The 23620-nt window shown below is 44.4% G+C and overlaps 1 protein-coding gene across 6 annotated transcripts in view; it reads left to right on the plus strand.

Moving 5' to 3' along the window:
- The first annotated feature begins 999 nt into the window (after positions 1-999).
- ASCC3 (activating signal cointegrator 1 complex subunit 3) overlaps positions 1000-23620 on the plus strand; it is a 1498074-nt gene continuing 1475453 nt past the window's right edge. The window contains exons 1-2 of one of the 6 annotated variants that reach the window (XM_029595357.1): positions 1016-1272; positions 3674-3818. The gene's annotated coding sequence lies outside the window, so the exon portion shown is untranslated. Of the gene's footprint in view, positions 1273-1319; positions 1413-3673; positions 3819-23620 lie in introns of those variants that run through there. The other 5 variants (XM_029595356.1, XM_029595363.1, XM_029595354.1 and 2 more) reach the window with 5 other exon arrangements.

The raw sequence follows: 23620 nt of genomic DNA on the forward strand, positions 1-23620 counted from the left end.
TTGGCAAAGGTGGCAAAATCAGGAACCTCCCGCAAAATAATGAGCAAGGAAAAACTTGTGTAATCCTGGGGGAAAGAAGATAAAGCAGCAAAATATGTAGTATTCTACCACCCAGCCAGAAATGTAATCAGACCAGTGCCAGATTCAGATAACTGTATCGACATAACAATTTTATATGTGCTGCCAAAGTAATATACAGAATGATTAAAATAAAAGGTAGGAAACGAAAGGAAAAAAATTACAAAATGATAAGTTTAGTTTATTAAAATGTATTAACCGCTTAAGCCAAAGGCATGAAATGATATACAAAGTCACTTACATAAAAAAATATACAAAAATGAAAACAAATACAAAAGTACATCACTATCTTCCTGCATTTAACAAAGCTGAATTATAGAACTATTATCACCTAGAAGCAAGAAACACGATATGAAGTCTGGTTAATGAAAAAGCTGTCTGGTGTAAAGCTTCTGGGAGAATCTTCCAAAGTAAGGGCGCTGAGAATGCAGTCTAGTTTCTGCGGACGAGCTTGCTTTAAAGTTGAAATATCTAGCAAACCTCTGAGATCTTAATGTTCTGTTGGCCGCTTTATCCCTCACAAATAAAGCATTTGCCCAGGGAACCGAGGTTGAGTTTAAGTTTGCGCTGGTTAGGGGAAGTATAGCATCTGGGACACGTCTTAGGTTTTGCCGCAGGTCAGGTTTCATTGCTGCTATAGCCATTTTTTCTTCTTTTTCCAGCAGCAGAACCCAGCAGTTGTCTTTTCTGTACCCTGCAATGTTATTTCTGTCTTATCACTATTATGTATTTTTGGCTTATGTATTAACCATCTGAAGTATTGCTTTGGCGAGCATATGTACAAATTGTCATGACAATAAAGTTTCCTGAAGCCGTACTGCATGCAGTAAGCGCATCATTCCTATATGATACCCTTAAGGCTCAAACGCTCGACATTGGTTCTTCCTGCAAAAACAGCAATTCACTACCAAAACGAAAAAAAAAAAAATGAATCTACAAAAGGGCTCGAGCGCCTCACGGTCGGAAACAAAAACGAAAGTAGCTTCTTTCCTCCTCCAGCCACCAACCCGAGGCTCCGCCCACTGCTATCACGCGCCCCACGACGTGCACAGTCTCCACGCTGACGCAGAGCCGGCACACAGGCGAGCGCGCGCTCGCCCCAGCGCACCGTTACCACGGCAACCTCGCTTTACGTCGCGGGCCGCGAACCCGGCTCAGGTTTTACAGCAAGCTGCCACGGCTGGAAGTGCTGAGGTGAGTGCGTGCGCTTCCTCTCTCCCCCCCCCCCCCCCTTCCCCCGGTGTGGAAAGTTACTTTCCGGGAATTGGCGGCTTTTTCGTTTTCTTCGTTTGGGGAACGGGTTAGTGACTCTCGTTCCCTGGTCAGCGGGGGAGGTAGGAGCACGTTCATAGGGAGAAGTTAGAGAAGGCAGTTGTGGGCAGCTGTCAGCCAGGGTGGATGCGGGAGTGCTGTTAGTTGCCAGTCGTGCTGCGCAGTGTACTTACAAGTGCCAACTATGGCCTACGTTGAGAAGTTGGTTGGGTCAGTAGCTACTAGCTATGCTAGGTGTAAAGGAAGTTGTGTCAAGGGGTCAGCGGCCAGTTGTGCTAGGTATTTGGGATGTTGGTGGGGGCCAGGGGTCAGCAGCCACCTATGCCAGATACAGTGGAAGTTGGGAGCAGCTGCCAGCTGTGATGAGCCCTGGGGCAGGGTGTGACACTAGCTGCTAGCTGGGAGACGGGTGCTGGGTACCTAGCACTATAAAGTAGTTGTATATTGGACCATTTCTGTGTCTGCTGCTGTATTGTTGCGGGCGGGGAGGGGTGTGTTGGGCTTGGATTTCCCCATCGGGGCTAGTCAGGCCTGGGGTACACGGTGAGGATGGTAAACTTATGCTCGTGAAGGGAGGGAGATGGCCCAAGAGGCTCCTCGCCAGCTTCCCTGTTGAGTTCCCCGGAGGGGGTGTGGGTGTTTATAAGGTGAAGGTAAAAAAAAAAAAAAGTCCTTCCCCCCCCCCCCCCCCGAGTATTATAGACTGCATATTTGTTGGAATGCTGCTTTATGGTAAAATGCTGAGTATTGCCAAACCTGATGGTAGAAAAATACACACATGGCCTATCTGGTTTGTCCAGCAAGATTTTTGAGTATTGTTACTGCTTGCAGGTTATTTTCAAGCCTTCTGTTTAAACTTGTAATTGCATCTCCATGCATGTAAACCTTGTGCTTCATTACCACCGTAGGCATCCTTTGTGTTTTATGCCATGCCTTCTTCAATTCTGGTATCATTTTTTTTCCCTATGCTTCCACTGGGAGGGCATGTCAGGTATCCCAAAATGTGTATCCTAGATTAGGAGAAATAGGGGTAGGTATATGATACTGACTTTCAAGTATCTGAAAAACATTAAAAATATTGGAGACAAATCATTTCCTATGGAATGGAAACCATTGAACTAGGTGTCATGATATGAAACTCCACAGTCAGGAATAACATCTGAAAAGGGTGGTGGATACCTGGAATGCCTTCCTGGAAGAGGTGGTGAAGACCAAAACTGTGACATAATTCAAAAGGGGGTGGGATAAACACAGTGGAGCCTAGTGGCGAGAGGATAGAAATGAAGAACTGTGATAACATGCAGGCCGATTCAGTAAAGTCCACGGGAGAGCAGGCGAATGCCCGCTCTCCTGGCGTGCGCACAGGCCACTCGCCTGTGCGTGTGATACGGTATTCAAATGAGGCCCGGCGGTAGAAATGGGCAAAAGGAGGCGCTAGGGACACTAGCGCGTCCCTAGCGCCTCCTTTTTGACAGGAACGGCGGCTGTCAGCGGGTTTGACAGTCGACGCTCAATTTTGCCGGCGTCGGTTCTCGAGCCCGCTGACAGCCACGGGCTCGGAAACCGGACGCCGGCAAAATTGAGCGTCCGATTTTCGACCCGACAGCCGCCGGCTGACTTCCAATTTTTTTTTCTTTTCTTTTCTTTTTTTTTAAACTTTTTTTTACTCTTCGGGACCTCTGACTTAATATCACCATGATATTAAGTCGGAGGGTGCACAGAAAAGCAGTTTTTACTGCTTTTCTGTGCACTTTCCCGGTGCCGGAAGAAATTAGCGCCTGCCTTTGAGTAGGCGCTAATTTCTGAAAGAAAAATGTGCGGCTTGGCTGCACATTTTACTTTCTGAATCGCGCGCGAATACCTAATAGGGCCCTCAACATGCATTTGCATGTTGAGAGCTCTATTAGGTTCGGCGGGTTGGACGTGCGTTTTCCGCCCCTTACTGAATAAGGGGTAAGGGAAAATGCGCGTCCAATGGCAGGTAAACAGTGCGTGCCGTCAGAGCGCACTGTACTGTATCGGCCTGATGGTAACTTTTCTGAGGATGGGTAATATGCATGGAGCGGAGATTGCAATCCTAAACACTTTGTTGCTCATCTGGTCTTTATCTGCCATCATTTACTATATTAATATCCACCACCCTTTCAGTGAAAAAATACTTTCTGAAGTTGGTCCTCAGTTTACCCTGTTGGAGCTTCATATCATGCCCCCTATTTCCTGAAATTAATTTCCATTGGAAAAGGTTTGCCTTTTGTGCATTACTAATACTTTTCTGTTTTTCAAAAGTTTGTATCATATCCCTCCTGTTTCTCCTCTCCTCTAGGGTACACGCTTTTAGATCCTCAAGTCTTATGACATGACTTCTAATGCATATCCTGCACCATTTTAATTGCCTTTCTCTGGACTGCCTCTAGCTTCTCTCTATTCTTTCTGAGATGTGGCCTTCAGAACTGAACACAGTATTCCAGGTGAGGTCTCCCTAATGACCTGTACAGGGCATTATCATGTCCCTTTTTCTGCTGGTTATGCCTCTCTCAAAGCATCCCAGCATTATTCTGGCTCTAGCCACTGTCTTGTCACATTTGTTTCACTGCCTTCAACTCATCAGACACTATCAACCCCAGGTCTCTCTCCTGGTTGATGCACATCAGCTTATCTCCCACCATATCTAATGTAAAATTTGTTCCTTTAGTTAAGAATCCCAGTTTCCTGCCTCTATTGGAGATTTTAGAAGGCACATATGAGAACAGTGCGACTGTTCAGTGTAATGTTTTTCCATTGAAGGCAAACTATTATAAATCATGGAGAGTTGCAGTAGCTAATGAGATGCCTTTATTTAGACTTGTGACATCTTTTGATTATGCCAAGCAGAGCTTCCAGCTGACTGGGATGGCCATCTTTGTAATGTAGTAGCTCACCTTAGCTGGGCTTTATTTTGTGGATATAACCAGGGAAGTCAGATTTCAAATCTCACTGCCGTTCCTTGTGACCTTGAGCAAGTCGTTGCCTCAGATACAAACTTAGGGCTGGGTTTCTAACTGTTGACCCAGGTTGGAGGGAGCAGGGGATCTGACTGCTGGTCCCTCCAACCTGGGTCAACAGTTAGAAACCCAGCCACTCTTCAGAAGGACGATAGCTTCTTACTATTATTTACTATTTTATTGATTTATATTCCACTTTACAGGCACTTCAGAATGGATTATATTCAGGTACTGTAGATATTTCCCTATCTCCAGAGGGCTTACAATCTAAGGGGTTTATTTACTAAAGGCTTTCTTCCATTTTGTGTCTATGGGAAAAATGCTTAGTAAATAGGGCCCTAAGTTTGTATCTGAGGCAACGACTTGCTCAAGGTCACAAGGAACGCCAGTGAGATTTGAAATCTGACTTCCCTGGTTCACCTCCTGGCTCGTTGTTGCTGGTGAAATGGCAGTGTTGAGTGCTGCTTCACAGTGCACAGTCATATCATTTCACCCATAGTGGAATCTGGCAGGAGGTAAGGTGGGGAGGGTCTGGCTATTGTTCTTAATTTGGCAGGGGGTGCCTTCTGGCAGGGGTAGAAATGCATTGTTTTTCTGAATTTTATTGTATCCCACTTTGATGTATATAGGAAAGGTGTGTAATCTAATTTTAATTTCAATTAATAAATAGATAAATACATGAAACTTAGGCATCAGCCAAAATTTTTAGAAGCCAGGGAAATGGGTTTTTTTTGTGTTGGTATTATGTTCTTTATTTTGTTTCCTTTCCTTTATTTTTACTTTTTTGTTTCCTCTGATCTTCCCTTCCCCCTCTATAAATATTCTCTTCTCCCTTCTCTTGCTTCCAAGCACAATGCCCCTCCAGGTGCTAGGGCCTGAGTTTTATGCATAGGATATCTTCCTGCTGAGTCACTGCAATATATATATATTATTGTTATATATTGATAATTGAAATGATAATTATTTTATGAGCTAAAGGTGATGGCCTACTTTCCAAAGGAAAAGAAGATTTATAAGATTGTTACATCTAATAATTTTTGCGTTTGGTGTTCTAGCCATACCAAATGTTCAGGACGTCAGGGGAGACATGAGGGAAGTACAGGGGTTTTGGTTTACTGTTTTTTTGGATCCACACATGTTCACAAATGTGCACATGGACAACCTGTAAACTAGACTCCTTCAGTTCTGGGTGGAAGTCAATATTGTAGGTATTTGGTGTAAGACCAAAGTGTCAGGATATTGGGCAGCTCAGGGGGCGAGAGGCCTTTTGGGGGGGTCAAGAACGAATAACAGACGCCCCTGCTCCCAGCTGTGATATTCAGAGCAAGGTATTGCATGGAGTGGGCCTAGGTTTCATTGGACCAGTGGGTCCTGGAAATAATTTGTTCTGAGTCCTTCGATACTGTATCATTTATCTCGGCAGCTTCTATTGCAGCTCAACATATGGCCAGCAGTATTCCCAATGATGTCCAAGAGAAATTAGCAGTTGTGCTATGTCTTCAGGAAAATCTATTCATAGAAAAGCTCAGAGAAATTGTGGCCCAAATAAAAGAAGAAAATGTGGTGATTGATGGGACCAGAGCAGCCATCTTCTTAGAGATTCTCTTTCTACTCGTAAAAGAGACTGTATTTTCAAAGGTGTTCTATTCGACCTTTCCAAAGGTACTGGCTCTTGCTCCTTCTGGCTCAACAGCGTTCTGGTGGGGTGGGGGGCAGAATCCAAACCTTCTACAGGAGTGGCACCAGATAACATAAAATCTCTGGTTCTTCAAAATCATGGAATTTGAGTACCAATTGCATTTTTTCCGGTTACCTTCTCTTCCCCATTGTTCAACCTCCAATCCAAATCAGTCTCACTTGATGCAACTTCTTTCTCATCCCACCAGAATTGTTGGAATTGCGATCCATTCTGGATTTGAGAAAACCGAACAAACCTTTTCTCTGCGAGATGTTAAAAATGAATTCCCTCAATACAATTCTCCCCTACATTCAGGAAGTGGATGTATGCTTTCGACCTGGTGCTACCTTTGCTTCCAGATGGATTCCTCCAATTACCATTACAGGGTACTTCACTTTGGCCTCTTGGCAGCTCAGAGCATCTTCACCAAATGCCTTGAAATAGTTGCAGCACACCTGCAAGGTCAGGGAGAACAAGTGTTCCCCTAACTGGACAACTGGCTGATCACAGCCTGATCCCAGCTGTTACACACCAAAGTTCTGGGACAAGCTTCCATTATCCCTACTCTTAGAGCCCAGCAACCTTACCTTCACTGGTGAGGGTAAAAAAGGTCAAGAGTGAATGAGGGGATTAGAAGAAGGGGGGAAGGAGAGTGAGTGTTGGGATGTGGGAGGGCAAAAGAGTGAATGAAGGGATCGCAGAGGCTATGGATTGTGTGGGCGTAGGGGGAAAGAGTGAATTGGGATCAAAAGTGCTGTGGGATTCGAGTGAGGGGATTGGACTATGACATACAGGTCAATACAGTAAAGTGCGGCCGCGGTTACCCTGCTTCTAACCCGCTTTCTACTCACTTTTCGGCCGCGTTAGTCCAACCCGCGATACACTATCCCCTTTAACCCATTCTTACCGCCTCTTTAAATCACCGGGTAACCCTTTCCGCCCGCAGCATGCAATACCTTGCTCTGAATATCACAGCTGGGAGCAGGGGCGTCTGTTATTCGTTCTTGACCCCCCCAAAAGCATGAAAAAAGGCATTTCATATCCTCCGTATCTTCCCCAGCTTATATCTCTCTGAAGAAATTAACACGAAACTGTACTTAAGCATATGCAACACTATATTTTATCCTGTTACCAGATTCTATCAAGTTCAATGTTATTTACTTACTTATGTACTTATTAACCTGCCTTTTAGTTATTAACTGGTTAACCATATTATATACCTTTTCTCAAATTAACTATTTTATGTTTATTTATGTTTATTTATGTTTTCTCAAATTAACTATGTTCAATGTAAACCGCCAAATGTTCAATGTAAACCGCTAAATGAAGCGATAGTTACGGTTCCTTAGCGATAGTTTTGGTTCCTTGTAAACCGGGGTGATATGTATACTATACAGGAACCCCGGTATATAAATTCTTTAAATAAATAAATAAATAAATATTAGATGTAAACGATGGAATTAGCTATTCCCTCCCATACAGTAACACGCGCCCCGACTATCGCTTTTTTAACCTGCAGTTTTGCCGCGTGTTTAACCTGCTAACTTACCGCCTACCCTTACCCCTGCGTTAGAGGCAGGGGTAAGGGTAGGTGGCAAACTTTCCCCCAGCCCCCGCTCACCTGCCCTGGCTGCGTCCATGGGTGCTGGTCTCCGGGGCAGCCCCAGTCCTCTCTCCCTCCTCCCGAAGCAACGAAAGCGGAAAAATCGAAGAAAAAAAAAAAAAAAGTAGCAACAAAGCGACTTATTTTCCTTGCAGCCCTCCTCCGGAGACGGACTGCGGCTCCCCTGCCTCCCGGAAGGGAAGCATTTGTGGTTTTTGGAAAAATGTGTTTGCCAGGGCCACCGGGGATGGCTTAAACTGTGCCTCTTCACAGACGCTACATGTGGTAAAATTATTTCTGCCAGGGTTGGTACTACCCCAGTGTCACTAACCATGCTCCCATGAGGTCTGGGCCTGCCATCGCCATACCAGCTGTTCTTGGTGGTCCCAGTAATATATGAGGGGACACACTGGGGTCTGGGTCCGAAAGCCAAGGCTGGATCCAGTGCCTTTTGCTCAACATTCAACTCACCTTGCTGGGGTGAGTGATTCTCTACACCATTAAGCTGCTTAGGCTTTAAGGCTCATCCCTAGGTATTTCCTGGCAGTGTCTCCCATTGTACACTCTAAATTTCAGGAAGACATGGCGGTAGGGAGGAGGAGGACAACAAATACATTCACTGCTGCCAGCGTAAAGCACCCCTTGTTAGCTCACACAAGGCCCCATGCAGGTCCAGCCCTCTGTAAAAGGACTCTGATTGCAAGCAAATCAACGAGTTTCCAGCGATCACGGATCCTCCGGAGACGGACCGCGGCTCCCCTGCCTCCCGGAGGCAGCTGCCGGCGAAGATGGATGCCTGCACGGGCGAAAGCGGCCCCTGTGCGTGCAATTTGGCCGCTCAAGACGTGATGTCACATGCCGTGACGCCAAACGTCGTGACGTCACGCCTTGAGCGGCCAAATTGCACGCACAGGGGCCGCTTTCGCCCGTGCAGGCATCCATCTTCGCCGGCGGGGCCGCTTTTGCCACCAGCTGCCCCCCCGGGAGGCAGGGGAGCCGCGGTCTGTCTCCAGAGGAGGGCTGCAAGAAAAGTAAGTCACTTCGTTGCTTTACACTTTACATGTCGTTTCACCAGTCCTCTCTCCCCCCCTCCCTGCGCCTTGCTTCGGGAGGAGGGGAGAGAGGACTGGTAATCCCGAGCGTAGGAGAACTGTCCACTTCCTGGTACCAGTCATTTCAAATGACATTTGAAATGACATTTGAAATGACAGATACCAGCGTGTCCGTGAAGCATTAGGCCAGCGCACCCAGGATACTGTATAGCGCTCTATACAGTAAAATGGGTTGCGCGGGCCTAACGCTTCACGGACGCTTCTTGGACGCAGCTTGCATTTGCATGACATTTCAATACAGTATCGAGTGGTAGGTGAGCCAGACTATGCGTGTGGCAACCGCGGGTGCGCCCGGCACTAACGCAGCTCTTCCTACTGCTCCTTACTGTATCGGCCTGATTGTGAGATCAAAGTGGGGGGCAGTCTGAGTGAAGTGATTGGAAGGAGAGGAAATAGCATTGGGTATTTGTAAAGGGAGAGGAAGAAGAGAGAGTGGAGAGCATGTGGCATTGTTCCCTCCTTTCTATCCCCAAGGAGGTAAAGAGCAGGCCATGTTTTTGAATTCCAGGCCCCACACCTCTGTCCAAAGAGACTGAGGGTAGCGGTCATTTCACACCAGTCTGTTGCCTCCTTAAGCAGATGTGAACCAGCTGATTCTGGCTTGAAGAGGAGACTAGTTCTTTGTTGACCAAGAAGGGAGAGGAAGGAAGTTACTAGAGGGTGATTTTTCAGGGAGAGTTTGGGCTTGAGGATCACCAGGAATACGGAGTTAGACTTAGGGGTTTTAAGACCGGGGGTGGGGGAAGACAAAGAACGCTGGGGAATATAAGGTGGGGGACGGACTGTGGCTGAAAAATCAGGATAACCAGGGCAGAGGAGGAGGTTAGGGAAGAAAGTGCCATTCTATCTGCCTTCTCCTTACCCCAGTAATTTTACATTCCCCCCCCCACCCCCAGTTCTTCACCTGCCAGTGCTCATTGAACATATTAAGAGTAGGAAGAATGTGTTTGGGTATTTAGAAACATAGAAATGAAGGCAGAAGAAGACCATCTGGCCCATCCAGTCTGCCCAGCAAGCTTTCACTCTTTTTTTTTTTTTTTTTTTTCTTTCTCATACTTATCTGTTACTCTTGGCCTTTAGTAACCTTTTAGTTCTATTTCCCTTCCACCCCGCCATTAATATAACCTTTTGGTTCTATTTCCCTTCCACTCCCGCCATTAATGAAGAGAGCAGTGCTGGAACTGCTTCTAAGTGAAGTATCTAGATTAATTGGTTAGGGGTAGTAACCGCTGCAATAAACAAGCTACTCCCACGCTTATTTGTTTACCTAGCCTGTGCAATTCAGTCCTTTTTGGTTGTTATCTGAATATAAATCCACATTTCTTCATCCCCCCCCCCCCCCCCCCCCCAGCCGTTGAAGCAGAGAGCTACTCTGGATATGTATTGAAAGTGAAGTATCAGGCTTAATTGATTCGGGGTAGTAACCACCGTAACAAGCAAGCTACTCCCCGCTTTTTTGTGAATGCAAATCCTTTTTTTCACATTTCCTCTTGCCGTTGAAGCATAGAGCATTGTCGGAGTCGCATTAACCGTGGGTATGTCTATTGAATAAGGGTATTATCTTCAGGTAGTAGCCGTCTTTCTCGCAAGCCACCCTCTCTTCATTCACATCCTCTAGACTTTATGGATCCACAGTGTTTATCCCACGCCCCTTTGAAGTCCTTCACAGTTTTGGTCTTCACCACTTCCTCCGGAAGGGTGTTCCAGGCATCCACCACCCTCTCCGTGAAGAAATACTTCCTGACATTGGTTCTGAGTCTTCTTCCTTGGAGCTTCAAATCGTGACCCCTGATTCTGCTGATTTTTTTTGTCCCAACGGAAAAGGTTTGTCGTTGTCTTTGGATCATTAAAACCTTTCAAGTATCTGAAAGTCTGTATCATATCACCTCTGTTCCTCCAGGGTGCACATATTTTGATTCTTCAGTCTCTCCTCATAAGTCATTCAATGAAGACCATCCACCTTTTTGGTTGCCCTTCTCTGGACCACCTCCATCCTGTCTCTGTCCCTTTGGAGATACGGTCTCCAGAACTGAGCACAGTACTCCAGGTGAGGCCTCACCAAGGACCTGTACAAGGGGATAATCACTTCCCTTTTCTTACTCGATATTCCTCTCTCTATGCAGCCCAGCATTCTTCTGGCTTTAGCTATCGCCTTGTCAAGTTGTTTCCCCGACTTCAGATCGTTTGACACTATCACCCCAAGGTCTCTCTCCTGCTCCGTGCACATCAGCCCTTCACCCCCCCCACCCCCCATCGAATACAGTTCTTTCGGATTTTCGCACCCCATATGCATGACTCTGCACTTCTTAGCATTGAATCTCAGCTGCCATATATTCGACTACTCTTCCAGCTTCCTTAAATCCCGTCTCCTCCTCTCCACTCCTTCCGGTGTGTCCACTCTGTTGCAGAGATCTTAATGTCATCGGCAAAAAGACAAACCTTACCTTCTATCTCGTCCACTATGTCGCTCACATAGATATTGAAAAGGACCGGTCCCAACACTGATCCTTGCGGCACTCTGCTTAACACTGCTCTCTCTTCAGAGTAAGTTCTACTTACCATCACAGATTGTCTTCTGTCCGTCAACCAGTTTGTAATCCAGGCCACCACCTCGGCACTCACTCCTAAGCTTCTCATTTTGCTCACCAGCCTCCTGTGCAGGACCATATCAAAAGCTTTGCTGAAATCCAAGTAGATGACATCGAGCGTTCTTCTTCTATCCAATTCCCTAGTCACCCAGTCAAAAAAGTCAATCAGATTTGTCTGACAGGACCTTCCCCTGGTAAATCTATGCTGCCTCTGGTCCAGCAATTCTCCCGACTGTAGATAGTTTACTATTCTTTCTTTCAGCAGCGACTCCATTACTTTTCCCACCACCGAGGTGAGGCTAACCGGTCTGTAGTTACCAGCCTCCTCTCTGCTCCCACTCTTGTGAAGCAGGACCACTCCCGTTTCCAGGGATCTATTGAACAGGTCACTCAGCAGAGCCGCCAGCACATCTCTGAGCTCTTTCAGTATCCTGGGATCAACCTCATCGGGCCCCATGGCTTTTCCACTTTCAGTTTCCCCAGCTCTTACCATACATTCTCTACTGTAAATGGAGTTACATCTACTCCACTCCCCTCCGGTTTCTTGTTAACTAGTGACAGTCCTTCTCCAGGGTCCTCTTGAGTGAACACTGAACTGAAGCATTTGTTTAATATTTCTGCCATTTCTTTGTCTCTCTCCACACATTGATCTTTTCCACCTTTCAGTTTCACTATACCACTTTGGACTTTTCTTCTTTCTCTGATGTATCTGAAAAATGTTTTGTCACCTCGCTTTACCTCTTTGGCAATTCTTTCTTCTGCTTTGTATGTGTGAGAGAGTTCATGCTCATCCCACTTCTCACGTTCCATGGCCCAGCCCATCTCATCCCTTCCTTTTTGTCTACATATTAAGCCCTGGGTGGGTAGTGGCAGATGCTTCCACTAAGAGATGGGGAGTTTACAAGGGCCGCTTCTGAACCCAAGGGACTTGGTCGTTAACGGAAAAGCATTTTCATATCTACCTTCTAGAACTGAAAGGAATCACATGCCTTAATAACTTTCTCACATCCCCTCAAGGGAAAGAATATTCTCATTCAAAACAATCAAGTAGCAATGTTCTGTGTCAACAAACAAGGAGGCATGGAATCATGGAGATTCTGCCAATAGGCAATAAAAATATGGGAATGGACGTGCAATCATCATGCAGTTCTTCAAGCAACCTACCTCCCAAGATCACGAACACGCAAGCAGACCACCTCAGCAATGCATTTTGTCCACATGAATGGTCCCAGCAACAGTCAACAGCTGGTAGACTGTTTGGTCTTTGGGGTCATCCATCAGTTGACCATTTTTTATTGAAGGAAAAGAGGAAAGATTTTGTTCCATTCTTCCCAGCGAACCCAGATCTGCTCAGGAAGGTTTTCTGTTTAGTTAGAATGCAGAGCTCATGTATGTTTTTCCATAGATTCCGCTGATAGCAAGACAGTTCAAAGACCAGGTCCATCTGATACTTATTGCACCAGTGTGGTCTAGACAAGTATGATTTGCATACCTGGTACAACTATCCTTCGGCCCTGTGATCCATTTTTGTTAACTCAAGAGGGATGTTTATACCATCTGAACTTGGATGTTGGGCACTCGCTGATCACCCAATTGTCTTTATCCAAACAAGTTGAGGTCATAATATCCACTAGAAAACCTTCAACTAGGAGAGCTTATGTCTTAAATGGAAACTGTTCTCCTGGTGTCAGCAAAGCTCCTTGGACCTGTTTGCATGTGAGGCAGAAGAGCTACTCCAGTCCTTGCTCTTCCTTTCTTCCTCTGCTTTCAGTACATATCAGTGCCATAGTGGCCTACCATATTCAGATTGAGAGTAGGCCAATCTCCATTAATCTTTTGTGATCAAAATTCATGAAAGGCTTATGGCATACTAAGCTTCCAGTTGTCAAACCACCTGTTTCATGAGACCTTAATTTGGTTCTGCAACAATTTATGAAGTCACATTTTGAACCACTGGATTCCTCTTCTATCAAATTCTCATATGGAAAATATTATTTCTTGTTCTGCCAGAGTCAGTGAACTTCAGGTTTTTGTTTATTAATCTCCTCATATGTAATTTTTTCATAATAGAGAGGTGCTTCACACTCACCAAATGTTTTTGCTGAAGATAGTCTCTGCTTTCTATGTTAATTGAGCTATTATGTTTCCCATGTTCTTCAGAAGGCCACACATGAATGAGTGAAAAGGCCCTTCATTCTTTACACTGTAAAAGGCTATTGGCTTATTACAGAAAAAGAACTCTGCCAAATCATCAGGCCTTGCAACTATGTGTCTCTTACAATCCTAACCGAATGGGCATAGAAATTGCCAAATGAACATTGTCCAATTGGCTGGCAGACTGTATTGCACATTATGCCATTGTAGGCATCCACTACAGACTCTTTATCAAGGCTTTGAAAATGTGGTGTGGAGGGGATAGCAGTTTCCTTTGTGCCTCTTCTCTCATCTCTAGTAAGGTGAAGGTGCACTAATTCGATTGCTGTGTGAGAAACGTCTTGTAAGATTGAACTCTGGCACTTTCCATCAGGGAGCTCATCTCTATGCCACTCTCGAGGCCACAGTTCTGCCACTACACAGAGTAGAAGCTGCCACTCTTATGGTCTTGTGATTTTGTGGTCATCTGTGAATGAAAACTAGTAGCCAGGTTAATTTTATATTTTTGTCACCGCTGGATTTTCATATCTGCATTTCTTTTTTTTTTTTTTTTGTTTAGCATGTTTCAAAAATGTTTAAGCACTATAGTCTTGGCCAGCTGCATTTGTCTAACAGGAGCTGTCCAGACCATGGTGCTGAACAGCTGTGGATTATTTAGGTTTATTGGTCACTAGCTGTGAAAGTCTGTCATAAGTGATAGGTTGCTTGTGGTGGCACAATGATAGCTTGAGCACTGGTACAAGGATATAGAGGGTCCTGCAACATTCACACACCACTTCCCTGCACTCTCTCCTCTCCCCTTTCTGGACCCCACCACTTTCCTTTCCAATACGGATTCCACCATACTGTTTTTCCCAAAAGCAAGATTCTACTACATTCTCCTCAGCTCTTTCCTTCCCCATTCTTGAAGCTGGGCCCCACCTCTTTCTCTCTCCTCCCTTTCTTTTTGGAGACTGTTCATAGCAGCAGGATTTGACTCATTCAGGGTCAGCTTATTTGCTTACTGGTACAGACATCGAGGGAGGCAGTACCCGTTCTCACAGCCGCAGGCTGTGGAACCCCAGCAAAGAACTCCAAATCAGTGTGAGAATGGTGGGATGCAGCGCTGGAGAAACCCGGGTCCAGTGGCGATGAGCAGTGTCAGGCAGGAGTGATGCCAGCTGCTTCTGCCTGCATCATCTTTTCAGAGGGAGAGTAGGTGCCAAGTGTGGTAGTTAGTTGGACTTGTAGTGGAAGGTTATATGACTTTCCCACAAGTCCAGGAATGCCAGAAGGTGGGAAATTGGGGCCTATCACAGGACGGGAGATACAGGGTATAGATAATAAACTGTTGAGGTTGCTTGTTGGCATTCCCCTTATGTGACTGCAACCCACCTGCTGCTGGTCCAGGTCTGACTGTGACCTCCTTTCATGTGACTGCTGCGCACTGCACCAAGTGGTTAATATTATCTGATTCCAGGGGCTTAATTATCATCCTGGTGTGTTTATCTGCAGCAGCATAGCAGTGTGGCTGAGGCAATTAGCAGCTTGAGGGATGGGATACCATGCTCTTTTTATGGTAAAGTGTGTGACAGGTAGAACATTTTTATAGTATGGGATTCTTTGGTTTTTATATTCCTGTTGGCAAAATTCAGTCTTTACCATAACCGGTAATAATTTGATCATATATTACAGGAAATATAGTAAAGAAACTAAATATCATCATAATCTGTAATTATCTACATTTGTTTTAATAATTAATCATGAGAAATTGAGAAATAGCTTATCTCTAAAGTAGTTTTTTTTTTTCTCAAAGTTTGGTCACACTTATGATAAATACACAGTCACAGGAGCAGTTGCATTTCTGGATGAAAATCAGTTTTGGTTCAGTAGTGGTGGAGTAGCCTTGTGCTTAGAGCAGCAGGCTGAGAACCAGGGAAGCTAGAGTTCAAATCCCTCTGAAGCTCCTTGTGATCTTGGGCAAGTTCAAACTTAGATTATAAACCTCCTTTGGAAGGGAACTAACTACCTGCTGTATCTGAATATTAATCACCTTGAGTATGGGTTTGGAAAGGCAAGCAGTTCTAAAAATCCATATCCCTTACATCCCTATTGCTATATTATGCATAGGGAAAAGCTGTAAAAGTGGTTAATTTTCTTTAGGATTGCTGAACTGTGCGTATAAATGGAAGTATACCTGACTTCTTGCAAATTATGTGGTGGGTAGTAGTAGCACAGATGCCACTGAAGTTGTTTGAATCCTGGTGGTGAACTTAGTTTGCTGATGTACTGCTTCTGAGACATGTTGAGAAAAGTGGTTCTAAAAAGCCCTGAACATTTTGAATTGTTCTTCAAGTCAGCAGTTGGTGCCACTGCTTAAGAGGAAAGTAGTTAGTGTACAGGGGCTGATTGCAGGAAAATAACATGGGGGATTTTTTCAAAATTGGTCCATGGGATATCTATCTCCCTTGTGCACTTTCTTTGCAGAACATGCATCAACAGCTCCCAAAAGCATGCCAAGTTGATCCTGGAACTTGGCAGTATTAAGCCCAGATATCTAAAAAATAAGTTTCACATTTTCCTAAATAACTAAGAAGTAGAGCATACACTAGACCAAAGGTGAGCAAACCTAGTGGAAGCCCCTGTTCCATCTATGCAATTCGGTTGGGCTCCCCCCCACTTGTCTGTTTATATCTAATCTATCTTGCCTGGTCTGGCCAACCAAGCAATTCTTCAACCAGAATAAGTAATGACAACTATACTGCCAGCTAGTGTCAGACACATATGCTCAGTCACAGCAACAGATTTATAGATTGCAGAAACTGTCTATTTCTCTGTGTAACCCAGACACACACAAACACGTTACTGTTGTGCCTCTGCTTATGTGCTCACACAGTGTATGCTCCAACCCCAGCATTGCCGCATCATAGTGTAAAGTTCTTGCTTGCTGCCAGCCCTTCCCCATTCTGCAGCAGCTCCCTCTGTTTCCAGTCCCAATCTGAGACTTGCTGGTTCCATAGCCAACTGCTTCTCTCAGAGCTCAGTCCCATCACCTCAGACACAAGTGTCATCAATACTGCACAGCTATATCCTCCTGGCTCAACCCCCCCCCCCCCTTCCCATGCTTGTAGCTTGCCTCCACTTCTCTGCCACCCTTCCACCACTCCAGGGCATTACCATTGACTACGTGCTACATAGTCTGCTACTTTTGTGGTTCCTCGGGCTTTGCTCTGCCCACCTACTTCAGGGGGAAAAAATGATCAGAAGTAATCCATATTGTTCCCTAGGCTTATAAAAAGTGGCTGAGACTAGGGAGAGCCACTAATCTGAAGTTGCTCCAGATGGGAATACTACTTTCTCTTTTGGAGCCATTGCAGCTAGGACTTGTGCAATGGTATTAGGCACCATAGGCAAACCGTACAGCCTTGCATACACACCAGGCCCCACCCTTCCCACAATTAGTTAAAAAAAAAAAAAAAGTATTTATAGTAACAAATTTTACATGAACAAGAATATTTCAAGTAAGATCTTTTAAGATAAAAATATCACAACATATATATTATTTACTTGTACTGCTATGGTACCAACTAGAAAACTCTGCAAAAAAGCCACCTGCAGCCATATGGTATTAGGGCTTATTATAAAGTGTGTTTGGTGTGGGTTTGGCTCTCAGAATGCTTTGAGTAAACTGAATTATGAAATAGTAAACCTCCCATATGAAAACAGCACTAAATGCCGGCAGTCAAAACCCTACCTATGAAAAGGCAACATTGCAAATATTACACCAGATCCTAAAACAGCAATACATCTGCTATTAGAAAAACAGAGCAAGCGAAGCTGTTATAGATCCCAATATAGAAACTACTCGCTAGCAGAATACCTTACCTCAGTCACATAAACAGAACATAGAGACCCACCCACACGAAATACAGAATAAAGAGATAAAGTATAAATAGAAACATACAGACAAAAACTGAACTTGAAACAGCAACAAGCCAGACTCTGTATGCAGTGCAGCAATGGATAAATAGAAAAATCTCCATTCCTCATTAAACATCAAACAACATGCACCCGCGTACAATAAAAAAGCAGGGGTTGCGATTTTGATCCATAGAAATCTACCTATGGAGCTGAAGCAGCAGATAGTGGATGCGGAAGGCAGGTACCTTATTTTAGTTGGAAAAATTAAAGGCAGGGAGTATACTATCTGCACTGTATATGGTCCGAACTCCTACACACATGCTTCTTTCAGAATTTGGCGGCTCAACTATTAGTGGCGGGCAAAGGGCAGCTCATTCTTATGGGAGATTTGAACTGTGTGCATGACACATCCCTGGACACATCAAGTGGGGCAGTCCGACGGGACGGAGGACCCGGGAAGGGTGTGGATTATCTTATCAAGGAGTTGAGCCTTATGGATATATGGCGTACTTTACACCCCACTGAGCGTGACTATACGCATGTCTCGAGGGCACATACCACGCTCTCTAGGATAGACTATCTTTTAACTACAGATTCCCTGTTCCCGCAGATTTTGAAAGCGGAGATTGGTCCCATAGAAATTTCTGACCATGCGATTATTTGGCTGGAGATTAAGGTACAGGGGGACGATTTGGGCCCTCCGCTGTGGAAATTCCCCAGTCATCTGACTGCGGATAAAAAATTTCAAGTATTTCTAAAAGAGAAATGGAAGGAATATGAGAGTAATAATAGCCAACATAGAGAAGATCCTATTCTATTCTGAGAGGCGGGCAAGGCGGTAATGAGGGGGGAAATACTGGGATATATGAGGGCCAGAGCTAAAAATATGCATAAACAAATAAAGCAACTAGAGGAGAAGCTCAGGGAGGCGAAAACCCAGATGGTGGCTAGAAATGATGCACAAACAAGGGACGAATATTACGCCATTTTACATCTCTTGAATGGGCTCCTTCACAGCAAAGCTCAACAAACACTGTTCTATGGGGAACATAGATTTTTTAGGTACGGAAATAAGGCGGGTCGCCTCTTAGCTACCTTAACCAGGACGGCCAGGGGGAAATCCTATATCGCAAAATTAAGAGACAAACAAGGTCAACCTATCCAGAAGGGGGCAGAGGTGTGTGCGGAGTTTCGTGATTTCTATATGAAATTGTACACAGATGATAGGCTGGGCGGTAGTGATCAGGAGGCGGCTTTCTTTAAGGATTTGCCCATACCTCAGCTTACGATGGAGCAGCTGGTTCAGCTGAATCAGCCAATGCAGTTGATAGAAATTATTAGTATTATAAAAACGAGTAAAAGGGGGAAGGCACCAGGTCCCGATGGCTTTTGTGCAGAGTATTATAAAAGCTTACTATATCAAATAGCTCCAGACCTCCTGAAATTTTTTGAAACAGCTCAGCGGAAGGGGGTTTTTCCGGAAGATTTTACTAAGGCCTACATTACGGTTCTGGAGAAACCTGGTAAAGACCTAGCGTCTACTGCTTCATACAGGCCCATCTCTCTGCTCAACTATGAGGCTAAAATATTTGCGAAAATAATGGCTGACAGGCTGGGCCAGGTGTTTCCTTCCATCATTGCCGCCACACAGGTGGGCTTTGTAAAGGGACGATCCGTGAGCTCCAATTTAACAAAATTACTGATTGCCTTGGAGGAATGTGTTGCCAGGGATATCCCGGCCCTGGTAGTAGGATTCGACTCCGAAAAGGCATTCGATAGAGTGTCTTGGGCGTATCTTTTCTCAGTGATGGATAGATATGGTATTAAGGGGGACATAGTGAAAAACATACGAATGCTATATACTAATCCAAAGTCGGCAATTGTGGCGAATGGGCATGTTTCCCAAGATTTCTACTTACATCGGGGCACTAGACAGGCTGTCCTTTGTCACCTCTGTTGTATATACTTACCATAGATCCTCTACTAAGGAAAATCGACTTGGATAGGCAGATTGTGGGATATAGGGGCCGGGCTTTGGAATTTAAAGTGTCGGCATTCGCTGACGATGTTCTGGTCTTTCTGACTTCTCCCCAACGGTCGCTGAGGTATGTTTTAGCTCACCAGGAACATTTTGGGAGCTTCGCAGGCCTAAAGATTAATGTAGAGAAGTCAGAGGCCATGGATATAGGACCGGGGGTGAAAGATCACTGGGACGGACTATTCCCTCTCCGCTGGGTCAGGGCGACGATGCGATATTTAGGAATTCACCTGACGAGATCAGTGGGCCAGCTTAAGGGGGCGAATATCGGAGCACTTATCAAACAGATGGACCATCGTCTAGGGACCTGGACTAAGTTACCTTTATCACTGATGGGGAAAATAAATTTAGTAAAGATGCTTGAGCTGCCACGGTGGTTATATGTCTTGCAAAATATACCTATCTGGTTGACAAAAAAGGATTTGCAGCAGATCTACCGGATTTTGAATAGGTACCTCTGGGGGGGAAGGAGAGCGAGAGTTTCTCTCCGTTCATTAATGTTTCCCTATACTCAAGGTGGGCTAGCTTGTCCCAATTGGAGGGAATATAACCTGGCATGTTTATTGCGGCATATGCAGGACTGGTTCCAGGGAACGATGTTATTCTCCCCATGTGACTTCATTAGGGACTGGCTGGCCCCTTTCTACCCAGAAAATATGTTACATATCGGCCCAGATGAAATCTCGAGTCGTGTTAAAAAAAAGCCTTCTCCTTCAATCGTGTCGGCGGGCATGGGCGTATCTCTGCAGAAATAGGTTGCTCATTGTGGGGTCCGTTTCTCCTTTTGTTACCATAAGGGGTAACCCACAATTTGAGAGCGGAAGGACCAGTATTATTTTCTATCACTGGGAACGGAAGGGTCTTATTAAAATGAACCAGTTCTGGGATGCCGCTCAGGAGACTGTATACAGTTTTCAAGCCTTGCAAGACAAATATGCTTTAGACTCTAAGGACTTCTATGCCTATTTGCAGGTGCGACATTATCATGACACCCAGTTTAAATCGGTCAGTGGCCTGGGGCTCCAGTTTCAAAAGTTACTTGGATTTTTCACGCAGATAGGAAAGCGGACAAATTCCTGCTCGGTTTTCTCTCGCACTCTGAGGGAGATATCTTCTCAGACACTTTTGAATGAGATTCGGTGTAAATGGGACTCTCATGCCGGGATTAGTTTAACTGTGCAGCAAATAGCTCAGATTCTGCAAGACATTGTGGGGGCTACGGAAAATATTGCTTTGAGGGAGATGGGTTATAAAGTTTTAAGATGTATGTATATGTCCAGAGCTCGTGGGTTTCGTTTTAAGTTGTGGGACGATGATGTATGTCAAAAATGCAACCAAGAATCAGGAACGTTAATTCATGCACTGTGGGGGTGTATAAAAGTAAAAAAATATTGGGACGGTGTCTTGACTTGGCTGTCTCAGATCTGCCAAAGACGCCGGAACTATGTTTATTGCGTCTTCTGCCCGGAGTAAAGGGCCATATATCGGAGCACGACGGCACGTTTCTACAAAAAGCTTTATTGGTAGCGTTACAACCGATACTTATGGAATGGATCTCCAAGGACGCTCCGCAAATTGATATATGGAAGCATCGATTGTTTAAAGTCTTTCGTTTTGATCGTCTTACGGCGCAACAAAAATCGCAAGGAGCTCAAGCCAAGTGTCAAGGGCTTTGGCATAAATACTGGAACTCGTTATCCCCCACACTACAGCGATGTGTTTTGGACAATTCAGTATTGGATGGGTGACATGTGCCTTGCCCGTGGCTGGCCAATGGTTAGCGTTCCTGTATTTCACTAAACCTGAGTAGCTGGTGTGCATTCCCGGGGAGGGAGGGGTAACGGTAAGAGGGGGGAGGGAGGGGGGTTTAGACTGGATAAAATTGCAAGCCAATTAGGAGGGGTCGGTTATAGGGTGAGGGTTTTTCATTTTCCTCTACAGGGGGAGTATACATTAGTTGGTTTCTTATTAGTTGGTTAACTAGAAGTTCCCTATGGGGTGGTATTGTCTGGTATCTTGCCTACTGTTTAGTGCACCTCATTCAAGTCTTATTGTATAATCACTCGACTCCAATATTGTACTATTTTGTACTATTTTGTGCAGTTGTTGTTCTTTCGATGGAAAAAGTTAATAAACATATTTTCAGAAAAAACATCAAACAACCAAATCAAGAAATATAAAAGTCATAATAGTAAACCCAAGCTCAGAATAAAAATTTCAAAACAGCTGATGAGTATAACATCCAAGGATTATAAACATGTAACATTTTGTTTTTAATTTCCTGAACATTAAAATATTTCAAAACTGCATACTCATCAAATATCACCCAATAATTAAAATTAAGGCTAAAATAAATCCTCTGCTCTCCATATCTGAGAATTTTAGATTCCAGTTACTCTGAGATAGTCATGAATTAGTCAGGGGTGGGAGGTATGCACAAACTTTCTCCTTTCTCTTAACACAAATGTTCGTTCTCACACCAACTCCCTTATATTCTCTCTCACACACATGCTCACTGGATCATATGCTTTATCACGTACAAGCTCACGCTCACTTTCACACACACATGCTTACTCGCTCTTTTATGCTCACACACAGGTCCACCTAGCTTAAATAGTCCTCTTGCTCACACATGCTGATTGGCTCACTCGTTCTCTCTCGCTCACAGATATGCTTACTGTCTCACTTGCTCTCGCTCACATACATGCTCTGGAAATTACATCAAGCCCGATTGTATTATGCAGTGAAACAATAGAAAAAATTATTCCTCACAAAACATTAAGCAATAAAATCGAGAGAAAATATTCATAATATTAAAAATTGTATTAATGTCAAAAACAGCTGACAAACATCCAATAATTTAAGAAGTCACGTAAGTTTCTTCTAATATTTCCCAAACACCAATAAAATATTTAAAAACAGCAGATGCATGAAATAACATTCCTAAATTTCAAATAGGATTAAAAAATCTCCAGCTCTCCATATCATAAAATAAATAAATACATGAAATCTTTTGATTTCAAGTTGTGAATTTGGGGGGAGAGGGCTGCCCAATTTTTATCCTCTCTCTCCTTCACACACAGGTGCGTGCTCTCATGCACACATTTAGACTCTTGCTCATATACACATGTAGGTGCGCTCTCACTCACATGCAGGCTCTTTCATACATACTCAGGCTCTCACATGCATGCTCTCTTATGCACACATGCAGGCTGTCTCATATACACACACACATACATACACCCCCCCCCCCCCTCTCTCAGGCCAACTCCTTTCGTCTGCTTTTTGGTCGTGCTGCTCCGTACTTACTGCCGGAGGGGTGGTGGGAGGAGGCCAATGCTTCCGGCAGCCATGCAACTGCCAGTTGCTTCCTTCTTCTGGCCCTGCAGGCCTTTGTTCAGACCATGGTGAGTTAGGCTTCGTCACAGCCCTTCCGAGATCACTTTCGGGCATGGCAGTTGGGCTCTGTCGTGGTCCCACTGAGACCTATTTTGAGCTGTGGCAGGTTGGGCTCTGCTACTGCCCCACCTAGATTTTCTTCCATGGTGTGGCCCCTCTCAGTAGGAGCTGCGATGAAGACCTATTTTCCCCCACCCGAAAGGCAAATCTACCTCTGAGTGTAGAGAATCTAGGTAAGCCTTTGCTAGCGCGTTGTAATTTGAGTGTTTTGTTTGCAAAGATCTAAATAAAATAAAACAGTGTTTTTAGTCTTATTCTACAGTTTATAGTGGTTACTGGATTAAGTTTTGATTAATCTCCCGATTGTAAAAGCGGTATACAAACATTTTTAAATAAAAAAATAAGTTAAGAGCACAATTTGCAATATCTTAAAGCCCTGGGATTTTGCAAGAGGCAGTGAGGTAATGGGGGTATGCTTAGGTGGGGGGCAGGGTTAGGAAGGGTAAACTTTTAGTTTGAAAATATCCTGTAGTGTTTAGCAATTAGCATAGTGCCATACTATTGATAAAAAGGGTTTTATTCCACCCTTGGCTAAGTTCAGCTTATTGTATGAACTGACTGTTTTATTTTACTTCCCATTTACTGCCTCTTGACATTATGTTTTTCCTCATTGGCTGGAAAAACCAATAATATGAAGAATATAATTTTTACTTTTTTTTTCTTGCAATCTGCAGTAGTCACTACTAAAATGATTTTAATTGAATGGCATCTTGCTAGTAGGGCAGACAGAGTGCTGAATCAGTGTCACACACAAGTC

This window comes from Rhinatrema bivittatum, chromosome 3, assembly GCF_901001135.1.
Source record: "Rhinatrema bivittatum chromosome 3, aRhiBiv1.1, whole genome shotgun sequence".
NCBI lineage: Eukaryota > Metazoa > Chordata > Amphibia > Gymnophiona > Rhinatrematidae > Rhinatrema > Rhinatrema bivittatum.